Genomic DNA, 12,202 nt, shown 5'->3' with positions numbered 1-12,202 from the left:
CTGGCTTCATTTGAACCTGCAGAGTTATTTTTTATCTCTTTTTCATGTGTGGAATGGGCACATCTTTACTTGTACACAGGCCTAGGGTCACACATTTTCATTGTGACAGAAGCCAGTACCTAGGAATAAACCAAGCTATAGGGTGAAAAGCTTGAACCATCTCAAATGGTGTAGAAAAGAATAGTATTCAGAGGTCACACCTTGGTAAGAAAAGAGAAGTTATTTATTTGAAGGTATTTTTAAATGTATACAGTTAACCCTATTGACCAAAAAGGGAGCAAAATATTTCTAACTCTTTTAGACCATACAAATGGCATTTATTATGCTAGAAGTTAGTAAGAAGTAACAGAAATAAGCAAATGAATGTCTTTTTCAACAGCAACTTTAGGCCCATCAACTCTAAGCTGACAGATGCATTCTTTGACCAAAATACTATTTATTAAACTACCAAATCGGCCAAAATAAAAGTAAACTGCCAGTCAGTGAATCAGCACTCTCCCAGTGTAAGAGCCGGCTTTTAAGAGAAGACTGCACACTGGGAAGGGAAGCATTTTGTGCCTGGACTCACATCCCAACAGTCATGTTAAATTTTCAAAAGCGCTCACTTACGAACTTTCAGCACAGCGCCCTCCCATCACAGTGAAACCAGAAGGATCATTTTGTTCTCACTGTCTGAGCTGTCTCAGTGCAAAGAAGTTGTTCCTTACACTCAGTTTTTTTTTTGTCTTTTCTTGATTGCATTTAAATTCTCTTTCTTTTGTATGCTTTTTAAATCACTTCTTGTGTGATGAAATTTCCTATGAATTCATCTAATTCTCAGTCACTGAATATTTGTATGGGACAGAATATGACTCAGTCATCTCAGGTCATTTTTGATACAAAACAGACTTCAGTTAATTATGTTAATTATGTTTGGATCCACCAGCTCTATCTGAATATGTGTATTAGAATTTGTAATTTGCTTTTTAAAAGGAAAAGGTTTCATTCTCAGGGAAGTGATGGAACAGGTATGTGTGCTTATTGTTTGCTAACCTTGTTTCCTTCCAGATGTGTGATATTTCATTAGAGATCTTCAGGGAATAGTAACATGAACACAAGACCCAGAACTCACGGACAGATTTCAGAAACCTCCCCGGGAAAGGCTGCTGAGTTCAGTGTGGACATCTCTGCGGTGCTGTGTAACATGTGCCCCTCTGTTTTGACATTCTAAAGCACAACTTAATTAAGAAACACTTATGAAGTTTACCCAGTGATAGAACTGAACTGGAGCTAAGGTCTTCCTAGAGGTTCCATCTATGACTTGTTGAATACTGTGAATTTTGATGTTTGGAAACAGACATAGGACCTGTTGATTACATGCAATTCCAGAGATGTCGTCAGTTAATCACTCATATTTAAGATGTGTAAAGTCAACAATACTGCTTAGTCACTTCTATCAGTGTTCATAAACATAGAATCCACATCCTTCTGCTTGATTTGCTGAATTGCAGAATATATTTATTGCTACTTCTCTCCTTTGTTTGAAATGGTGAGGAGCGGTGCACTTCAGATGTGCTGGATTCCTTTAGAAATGGCTTCAACTTCTGTCTGAAGGCAGAAACAACTTTTTACCGCTACCTTTATTGTTTGCCTTTTCCTTTGTTGATGGTTTGTATTCATGAGCACAGAAATCAGCCTGGGAGGCAAAGCAGGGGCATCAGGGCTGACACAGCTTCTCAGTGCCTGGGAGAAGCAGCGCTGAAGGGCTCCCAGGCCAGGGAAGCGCAAGGCTTCTGTGTGTCTACCTGGATCGTCTGGGTGAAGTTCCATCCAATCGTGAAGCTCTCTATGTCCAACAACTAAATGGCTTAATACATGGAATTTACATGTATTCCTATGATATTGTTTGGATTGTATCCTTTGATGGAAATTTATATAGTTTTGAATAGGTTGTCTTTTTCAGTTGAAACTGCTGCTAACGGTGTGTTCACCCTTGAATGCTGTTTTCCATAATAACAGGAAGACTCAAACGTCTCAGGGAAACAAATTTGTGATAAAGAAATTCTTATGTGTGTCATTACATTTAAATATCATGTTGTAAATATGACTGTCATGGGTGTTTACAATCCTGCTGTGATGATGTTTTGAAATTTGCAAGAGGGACAGGAAATATTTTATGACTTTGACAGGGTGACTGATGGATATTGCAAATGTACGTGCCCTCTGGGACTCTGGGCAATAGTTGTTTTGAAAAATGAAGATCACATGTCCTGAAGTCATAGCAGCAGTCTTACTACATGAGGAATGCTAGATTTATATATATATATATATACACACAGCATTTAACTAGTAATATACAAGTTTTTAAATATAATTTATTGCTTTATGCTAAAAGTAAATGAACTCTATCTTAATTGAAAACAGAATGTTATTCCTCTAAATGTGATAAGCTTCCTTTTTTTTCCCATTTTGTAGTATAAAACTTTGCACTGTACTGAAAAAGTGAATTTAGAGGTAGCAAAAAATACATTATATCAAATATATGACTCTTTAAATAACATTTGGAAGTTTCTTCCAAACTTAGATGGGAGGTTTATAGAAAATCACTGTCATCTTGACAGGTAATCAGCAAGTCTCAACAAATGCTTGGAATTGATCTGGTGAGCTCCCAAATGAAAACTTAACTGAAGGTTTTCCAAACATGTGATGAAAAACAAAAGTTGTTTCCAAAAGACAAGTAGAGAGAGATTTGGGCTAGAAATAACAGATCAATAGGAACTAATGCTTTAAGACCTTAGCACTGTTAAGCCAGAGTGAGAAGATCTCTTATAAAATATTCTTATCCCGTGATTTAGTTCTGCATTTCTAGCACCAGGTGAGTCAGGGTTCTGAAAAATGGCAAAAATTTAGCTTTCTTTGCCCTCCATGTCCTCTGTGGTTATCTCGTGAATTTTGAAGGAAATGGAGCTGGTTCAGGGATACCTTGTGTCCAGAAGGGCTATGGCAGCATGATAGTTAGCACAGAATGATTTTATTAATTATAGATTAAAATATAAGAAGAAAATTCTGATAGGCAAATGCAAAGGTGAGAAACTAAAGTCAAAGCACCCCTCTGTTTATGTTCGAACATCACTCGATGCTTGTATTTAAAAATATGATGATGATGATGATGATGATGATGATCATGATGATGATGATGATAGACAGTACCTCAGAATCTCAAAGACATTCTGCTATCTTCCTCTTATCCTAATTTCAATGCTGACATCATATGTATAAAATGTAGTCACAGATACATTAATGAGAACATTTACCACTGTAACTTTTAATCACACATATAAGTCTATCTCCATTCATGACTATTTCAACAAAATAAAGTGGCACAAAAGAATTTCAGAGGGTTGAAGCATTCTCTGGATGAAAATCTTGGTCATGGTTATGATATTTATGAAGACAGGTGGCAAAAGAAAAGCACTTAAAAAATGGGTATCATAGTTGGATCTACATACTTCAGATTTTTTATACTAGCTTTCATTTCCTTCAGTGGAGGTACTGGGGATTGAACCCAGGATCTCGTGCATGCTGAGCATGCGCTCTGCCTCATACTAAGCTCCATGCTCCGGTGATGGGCCGGCAGGACGAGAAAAGCCTGGGAATTTGATGGACAGTTTGGGAAAGTTTCCAACCACATCTTCATTTTCACTATCAGAATTGTCCTCAGAAAAGGTTCTAATTCCTGGTCTCATAATGTCATCTTTTCCTTCTACTATAGCGAAAACAAGGTAGGGTAGATGGAAATACCTGTAATTTCAAATCACTGAATAGCACAAGAAGGTCATCTTCCAGTAACTTACTGTTTTCCCTGGACGGCTGACAGCCGTAAATTCACTTTGTGAAGCTTGGCTTCAGGATATTCTAGAGAAGAAGTAAATAACAGCTTTAAGAATAACAAGTATGAAACTGAATAAAATAATTAGAACATTCCCCATTACTATATGATCTAACACAAAGAGCACACGCTTTGGAGTCATTCAGGCATGGATTCCAATCCTGGTTCTGACGTTTACCAACCTACATCTTCTTCTGGATGAGGATTATGAGAGATGACATCAGGAGTCCCCAAATCTTACTTCCCTTCCCCCTCATTGATTGTTACACAGATACTGTGGGATCCATTAGATGACTTTCTTGAGCAAAATGATCTAGAACAAAACTTACCCCTGGAAGTTTACAGTCTATTGCAAAAGCTAACATTAATACATTTAACGTAATTGTTATACTTTTAAAAATTTTATTGAGTTATAGTCAGTTTAAAATGTTGTGTCACATTCCACAATTTTTCAGTCATACATGAACATACATACATTCATTTTCATATTCGTTTTCACCATGAGCTACCACAAGATCTTTTATATATTTCCCTGTCCTGTACAGTATAATCTTATTTGTCTATTCTATATATATCTGTCAGTATCAACAAATTTCAAACTCCCATTCTGTCCCTTCCCACCCCCCAAATGTGTCTGCATGATTTATAGTATCTCTCACGGGGGAAAATACGAGAGTTTAGTTTTTAGCAGTATCTTATTTGGATGGGTTAGGACAGCAAACAATGTAAGTTACTTCTAATCCTTGGGTCAAAAAGCTAAAGACAAATGATTGTTTAAAGTCAGCTCCTTCGAAGAAAGAGGAATAAAAAAACAAGATTAAATCTGAGGGGCAATGACTCATGAATGAAAACCACACGTATAGTAAACACAAAGCCATAACCAAATACAGTCACAACAGAGACAGAGCAAGATAGACTGAAAGAACAGACATGGAAGAAGTGATTTTCTGCAAGGAAAAATTAGGTTAGGGGTAAAGCATTAAAAATAAAGTAAAGTAAGTGGGGGAGGAGGAGGAAGAAGAGAAGAAAATGAGACGTGACTAGTCCAATACAAATTTAAGAAAAAAAAGAAAACTATGAGTGAAAAGGTATGTGGAGAAATACACATAATTCAGCATTTATATATAATAGATCAGTGATATATCAGTGTTGATAGGGATACAATAGGAACGAAAGCCTCTGTTTTGCATTTTTACTCTATATAAAATATATACAAATTGTATAGATAAGTATATATATTGTTCTTCAGCAAATTTTGTAAAAATACCAAAACACACACACACACACACACATATATATATAAAACAGGCTTTTGTTCCTAGTATGTCCATTACGATACTGATTTGTATTACCCTACAACTATTTGTTTATAAATACCACTATAATGAAGTGTCATTTTCTCACTGTGAGTCATTCAGTTGAACACAGTCATCTATCACTACGTAAATGCTGTAAATTATTACTAGACAGAGAGAAATAGATTTGAAAAACTTCCTAAAAACATTAACTTTCCACCTAGAGAAAGAACTGGTGATCAGAATTGTAAGGAGAATGTATGGCTTGAAAAGCTACATTTAATGGAAAATGAAATGGGGCTAAAAAGAAAGTTAAACTGTTTAAATCTAAAATTCTGAGCTCACAACTGGTGGATACTGAAAAACATACTGTAACCTTTTTCCTACTTACCATATAGTTATTATTCATTTCTTTGGTATTTATGACATACTTCCTCATAACAACTAAACTTACACATCCCAGACCAAGGGAATAGAAATTTAAGTCTTACTTTTAGAAATCAAATAGATTTCATTATGACAGAGTATGCACATTGTATTACCTGTAACATGATACAGAATTCCATTTGTCTCTTCATTTATTCACATTCAAAAAACACTAAAATTCTTTATACATTTAAGACCTTATTATTCTGAATGCTTCAGGAAATGCACAATGATGTTCCCTAATCTCCAGCAGTTTATACTGATGCAGGGGCTATAAAATGACTGTTTCAATAAATATACTACAAAATGTCTGAAATGTGAAATTTTAGAATGTGACACAAGGACTTTAAGGACATTTTTTTAAACTATAATGCAAAAAATTTTGAAGTTCTCTTTTTTATCATATGGTTCTTAAAAGAGCCTCTGCTTTGAGAACTGGTTATTATTTTAGGGGAAACATATTCTTCAAGTAGCTGAAAAGTTTTGAATATACTCTTAATGGAATGATTTAGAAAAGACAAAGGAATCTCTTTATAATATGGATTTAGAGAAAGAGTATTTTAATTTTGAAGTTTGTACAATTTCAACTATTATTTTAGTCTTAATGCAGAACCAAAGATAGACATAGAGATAAAAACCTTTCTCCTAACAATTCTATGATACCAAAATAAAAAGTTTCCAAGAAAATAAATATGGATGGTATATGCTATACAGGTTTGGATCTGAAAGGCCCCAGGAAGACTTCATGATTATTCCAATAAGTAATGTATCTACTAAAGATTTCATTTAGGCATGAGTATTGTAAAAGTCACGTCAGTGTGGTTTAAAAGGCAGAGTAAGAATCCTTCTCGACAACAATTCCAGTTCTTCCATTGTGGGAGAACTTTTCCCAGTACAATTTTCCTGCACTATATGTTTTCTAGTCCATTTTGTCATCAGATCCCATCTTCAGTATTTACCAAAAAAAAAAAAAAAATCAACTAGTTATGTTTTTAAAAAACATTTTACTCTGACCAACTTTATAATACAAACATAAAACTATGATAGGTAGACCACTGCTCAATTTTAATAGTAAATACTACACAAAACAAAATTCAGAGCAGAAAAATTAATTTCACAAGAGAGCACTTTAACTTGGTATCAAAATCTGAGTCTTGATCATCTGATGAAGGCCACGAATCATTAACATCAGGGTTAGGAATTTAATTTTAGAGAAAGATACACAACAGAAATGAGTGAGTTCACTTCTTTAAACTAACAAAAATCTATGCTGAGGGAGAAGAAAGCAGATTTGGGAGCCAGGCTGTCTGACGGTCAAGTCACAGGTCAGCTACTTGTGACCCATGGAACCACGGGTCAGTTAGTCAACCTCTCCTGAACTACAGGTGCCTAATGAATGAAAAGTCAGCTGTAACCAGCACAGCTGCTTTGCACAGCTGTTGTGATGACTGTATGAGGAACAGATGTGAAGCACATAACACAGTGTCTAACCCAGAGCAGAACAGCAACAAACATTAAGTTTCTTTCCTCTGTGTTCCCTCAGTCAACACACAATTTTAAAAATTCTGTAAAATTGTACCTGCTTAAGGAGTCATCTTTAGAATTCTCATTCGCAATTAAAGAAAAAAAAGTAAAATACATTTTAAATCAGTAATAGAAAAATGCAGAATATTTAAAAGTGTAAGACCGATGCTTTGCTCAAAAGCATTCCTTTGGGACCACACCTGGAGACTACCATAGACTGAATATTGAGTATACTACTGGTAGGCAATTAATGCATAAGAACCACTTCCCTTCCTTTATATTTATCAAATGCGAAAAAAATGTTATTTCCCAAAATTTGATTCCTTAAATTGAATGACTGTTTACAAGGACCATAGTCCTAACCAAACTCTATGAGACTGACAAAAACAAATGATATCATTAGTAGAATCAATATCATAAACTGACACTGTCACACTTAAATAGCACGATATTTCTGGCCTGCCATCCTTTATATGAGGGGTCAGCAAGCCACAGCCCATGGGACAAAGCCACCCTGCCATTTGGTTCTGTAGACCTAGTGTTATCTGAACACAGACATCACTGTTCACTCACATACCATCTACAGCTGCTTTCACACTGCAGTGGCAGTGCTGAGTAGATCAGAGAGACACCACGTGGCCTCAAATATGGACTCTCTGACCCTTTACAGGAAACGCTTGTGGGTCCCTGCTTTATGTCATAACCAGAGAGTCCAAATACTCAAATCGAATCTTCTTACTCTTCTCAAAATTCTCCAGTGAATCCCTGCTGGCTTCCAACCCGACAGCCATTCCTTTTTCTTCCTTCTTGCTGGACAATCACAAATTTACTTAGATATTTTTTGTCCCAATATACAAAGAGGGTGACCTCTCCCCAGTTCCAAAAAGAGAAATGATTATTCTAAGGTAATCTCAGGTACTACCTTTCCTTTACCAGTGGCTGGTTTACAAGTGAGCATGTGATGTAACCCAGCCAATAAAATGTTGGGGGAAGTCTACTGTAAGCTTCTCGGTTTTCTTCCTGTTTCAAAGGAAAACAGGTAGAGAAAAGCAGCCCTTCCAGCCTTTGGATATTGTTATGGGCGAATATGATGCTTGGGGCTGCTGCTACTCAGCAGACAAGGGAAAGGAGACATCAAACACTGGCAGCCTCACAGCTGAAGGAGGGACAACATCTGGGATCCTGATGGCATCACTGAACCATCTAGACAATCACGCTTCCTCTTGTTTTAGCCACTGTCCCTTAGGTCTCCTATTATTCTTTACAGCTAAGAGCATCCTGATAAATTTCCCTGGGTCTACGGGAGACCTGCTCTTCTCTATAGAACTAAAAGTGCTTTCCGGAGTATGCCTGAGCTACATATTCACCTCATTCCCAACCATTCCTACAGAATCATTTTTGCACCAACAAACTTAAACTCATCAATCCTGCAAAGTTTGCTCCCACATCAGCCTTTGCACTGCTGTTCTTTCTGCCAAATGTATTCCTGAAAGATGTTCCTCCTACCAAACACTGTCCTTCTGCCTCCTTCCCTTGGAGACTTGTACTCATTCTGCATGCTGACCTGAAATCCTACCCACTTTTAAAAAACTAATTTCCTCTCTATGAACTTAAAGTATCGGGCAAATATAAAATGCCAGTAAAAATACATAAAGACACTAGCAAAGTCCTAGTTGGGCTCTGGGACGTAGGAAACACAGGATCAATAAAATCATAAAAATGATGCTGACAGTAACAAGCTCCTGGAGGGCAGGGACTGTGTTTTTAAATGTTTGCATTCTGTAACATCAGAATGGTGCTTCGTACCTACTTGATAGTCATCTGTTAAGTGGAAAAAAAGATGATTTAAAAAGTGATAAGTAATTAACAAATAATTAAGATTTTTTTGAAAATTACACTTGAAAAGATACAGAAATTACCCAGGGACAAGTCCATTCTATTATGAGCACTTTCAAGATCAAAACTCTGTCGATTCCATCTTTGTATCTCCTACAACTTGTAAAGCCAACTTCTAGAATTCTTTGCTTGCTAGAGGTCTACTAATTTAAACGTGCCCTCACACACTTCAGACTGTACAATGTGCCAGGGCTCCATGTGAAGCATTTTTGGGGCTTTTATTGGAATTTGTTGAGCCCCGAGTTGAGCTATTTGAATATTTATGATGATAATCCTTTAAGTAATGGCAACCGACCATCTTGTTGATAAATTGATAAATAATTAACAAGTATTCTTCTGCACTGTCACTAGGTATCTTTATTTTTTAAACTTTTTTTAATTGAGTAATAGTCATTTTACAATATTGTGTCAAATTCCAATGTAGAGCACAATTTTCAAGTTATACATCAACATACATATATTCATTGTCACATTTTTTTCACTGTGAGCTAGCAAAAGATCTTGTATACATTTCCCTGTGCTACAAAGTATAATCTTGTTTACCTATTCTGCATATGCCTGTCAGTATCTACAAATTTCAAACTCCCAGTCTGTCCCTTCCCACCCCCTGCCCCTTTGACAACCACAAGTTTGTATTCTATGTGTATGAGTTTGTCACTGTTATTTATTTATTTATTTATTTTTAGATTCCACATATAAGTGATCTCATATGGTATCTTTCTCTTTCTGGCTTACTTCACCTAGAATGACACTCTCTAGGAACATCCATGTTGCTGCAAATGGCGTGATGTTGTCGGTTTTTGTGGCTGAATAAATTCCATTGTATAAATATTTCACTTCTTCTTTATCCAGTCATCTGTTGATGGACATTTAGACTGTTTCCATGTCTTGGCTATTGTAAATAGTGCTGCTATGAACATTGGGGTGCAGATGTAATTTTGAAGTAGGCTTCCTTCTGGATATATGCCCAGGAGTGGGATTCCTGGGTCATATGTTAAGTCTATTCCCAGTCTTTTGAGGAATCTCCACACTGTTTTCTACAGTGGCTTTCCTTGCTTCCCTCTCCCACTCTTAATGATTTAGATGTCTTCTTTTACAATTTTGTGTTTATTCTATTTGTAAATCATGGTAGTTATCACCTTTCCATTTATGAATTTCCCATTTTTGTAGCATCTGGCTTCTTTTTTGTTTAGAGTAGACCTTTCAACATTCCTTTTAGCATGGGTTTAGTGTTGCTAAACTCTTTTAGTTCTTGCTTGTCTGTGAAGTTCTTTATCTCTCCTTCTATTCTATAGGATAGCCTTGCTGGATAGAGTATTCTAGGCTGCATCAATTTTTCATTCAGGACTTTGAATATATCTTGCCACTCCCTTCTGACCTGTAGTGTTTGTGTAGAGAAATCAGCTGAGAGCCTTATGGGGGTTCCCTTGTAACACACTCCTTGTTTTTTTCTTACTGCCTTTAGGGTCATTTCTTTATCTTTGACTCTGGTCATCTTGATTATGGTATGTCTTGGTGTGGGCCTGTTTGGTTTCTTCCTGTTTGGGACCCTCTGAGCCTCCTGTACTTGGATATCTGATTCCTTCTATAGGTTTGGGAATTTTTCAGTCACGATTATTTCAAATACCTTTTCAAACCCCTTTGTCCTTTCTTCCATTTCTGGAACCCCTATTATGTGAAGACTGGCATGCTTTATATTATCCCATAGATCCCTTATGCTATTTTCATTTGTTTTTATTTTTTTTTATCTTGTAGCTGTTCTGATTGGGTGCTTTCGGTTGTCCTGTCTTCTAGTTCACATATTCATTCCTCTGCATTACCTAGTCTGCTTTGCACAGCCTTTAGGTCATGCTCTCATCTCAGTAAATTGGTTTACCAATTCTACTTGGCTCTTCTTTATAGCTTCTATTTCATTTTTGACATATTTTATATCTGTAAACACTATTTCTTTTAGTTCCTTCAGTACTTTGATCCCTTATGTTTTGAAATCTTGATCTAGTAGGCCATCAATATCTATTTCCTTGATCGTGCTTTCAGGGGATTTCTCTTGATCTTTTAATGGGGGGTAGTTCCTCTGCTTTTCATATTGCTCATATCTCTATGGCACTGTGGCTTAAGAAGTATCAGTTATCTAGTTCTCCTGGAGATTGTGTGCTCTTAATGATTTTATCAAGAGGTCTTAGTGTCTTTGCCCTGTTTTGAGAATTCAGCTTCCTGTTTCCAGAGTTTCTCCATTGGCACCCTTGTGTGTGCTACTCCAAGAGACTGTCAGCTAGCCGATTGCACCCCCTCCCAACACTGGGTCAGGTGCTGAGCTATTACCCTGTGGGTGGGCAGATCACTCCCCCTCCTGATGCCGCCACAGTCAGACAATTCACTAAGGCAAGGCAAGTGGGCAGATTGTGCTCCCTCCCAGCACCGCCCTCTGCCGACACCAGTTGCTCTGCTGCTCTGTGCTGCTGCCTGCTCTGCCTCAGGTCAGCACTCCAAAGGCAGGCCTGTGGAAGACTGCAGAACAGCCCTGCCCAAGCTCTGGGCCAAATCTCAGCTCCTTGTTGGTCTTGGCAGTGGAAGTTTTCTGAGGTGCCAAGGCAGAAAGATCCTATCTACCTTGGAATGTAAACAAGTCTCAGTTCCCCCAGGAGGTTGCAGAGTCCCAGGTGTGGATTCAGGTCTCGGCCCCACCCCAACCAGGCGCTGCGCACAGAAGGAAATGGAGGCTGTGGCCACACCACGACTCTCTTCTTGTGGGAAGTGCCAGTAATGGCACCACAGGTCTGAGGAGACAAAGGCTACAGTGCCCCTCCCCCCAGGGCACACCAGCCATGTTGCTTTGCTTTTTTCACAATTTATGAAGGACTGAGGTTGTTCTGCTCCATATCCCCTCCCAGCCACAGTGTGCAGCACCCTGCCGTCCCCCAGGGCTGCCTCAGTGCAGCTTCCCCAGTCCTCTGCCCACTTGGGTGGCCTGTCCCAACCCAGCTGCAGGCTCGTGTCTGGGGCTGTGTGTTACGGGGACCCTTTGTGCCCGTTTAACTTAGTTCTGTCAGTCAAGGTGTGCTCAGGGCAGATCTGAGCTTCAGAGGCTCCCTCTCCATCCAGTTGGCCTCTCCATTGGAGAAGGGGAGACCCAGTGAAAGAGCGCTATTCCTCTTTTGCTGCTCCCTCCCTGCGGGACTGGTCCCACACTGTT

Source organism: Camelus ferus, chromosome 17, assembly GCF_009834535.1.
Source record: "Camelus ferus isolate YT-003-E chromosome 17, BCGSAC_Cfer_1.0, whole genome shotgun sequence".
In the NCBI taxonomy this organism is placed as follows: domain Eukaryota; kingdom Metazoa; phylum Chordata; class Mammalia; order Artiodactyla; family Camelidae; genus Camelus; species Camelus ferus.
The sequence above is the reverse complement of the archived record's forward strand: the minus strand, read 5'-3'. Positions refer to the sequence as shown.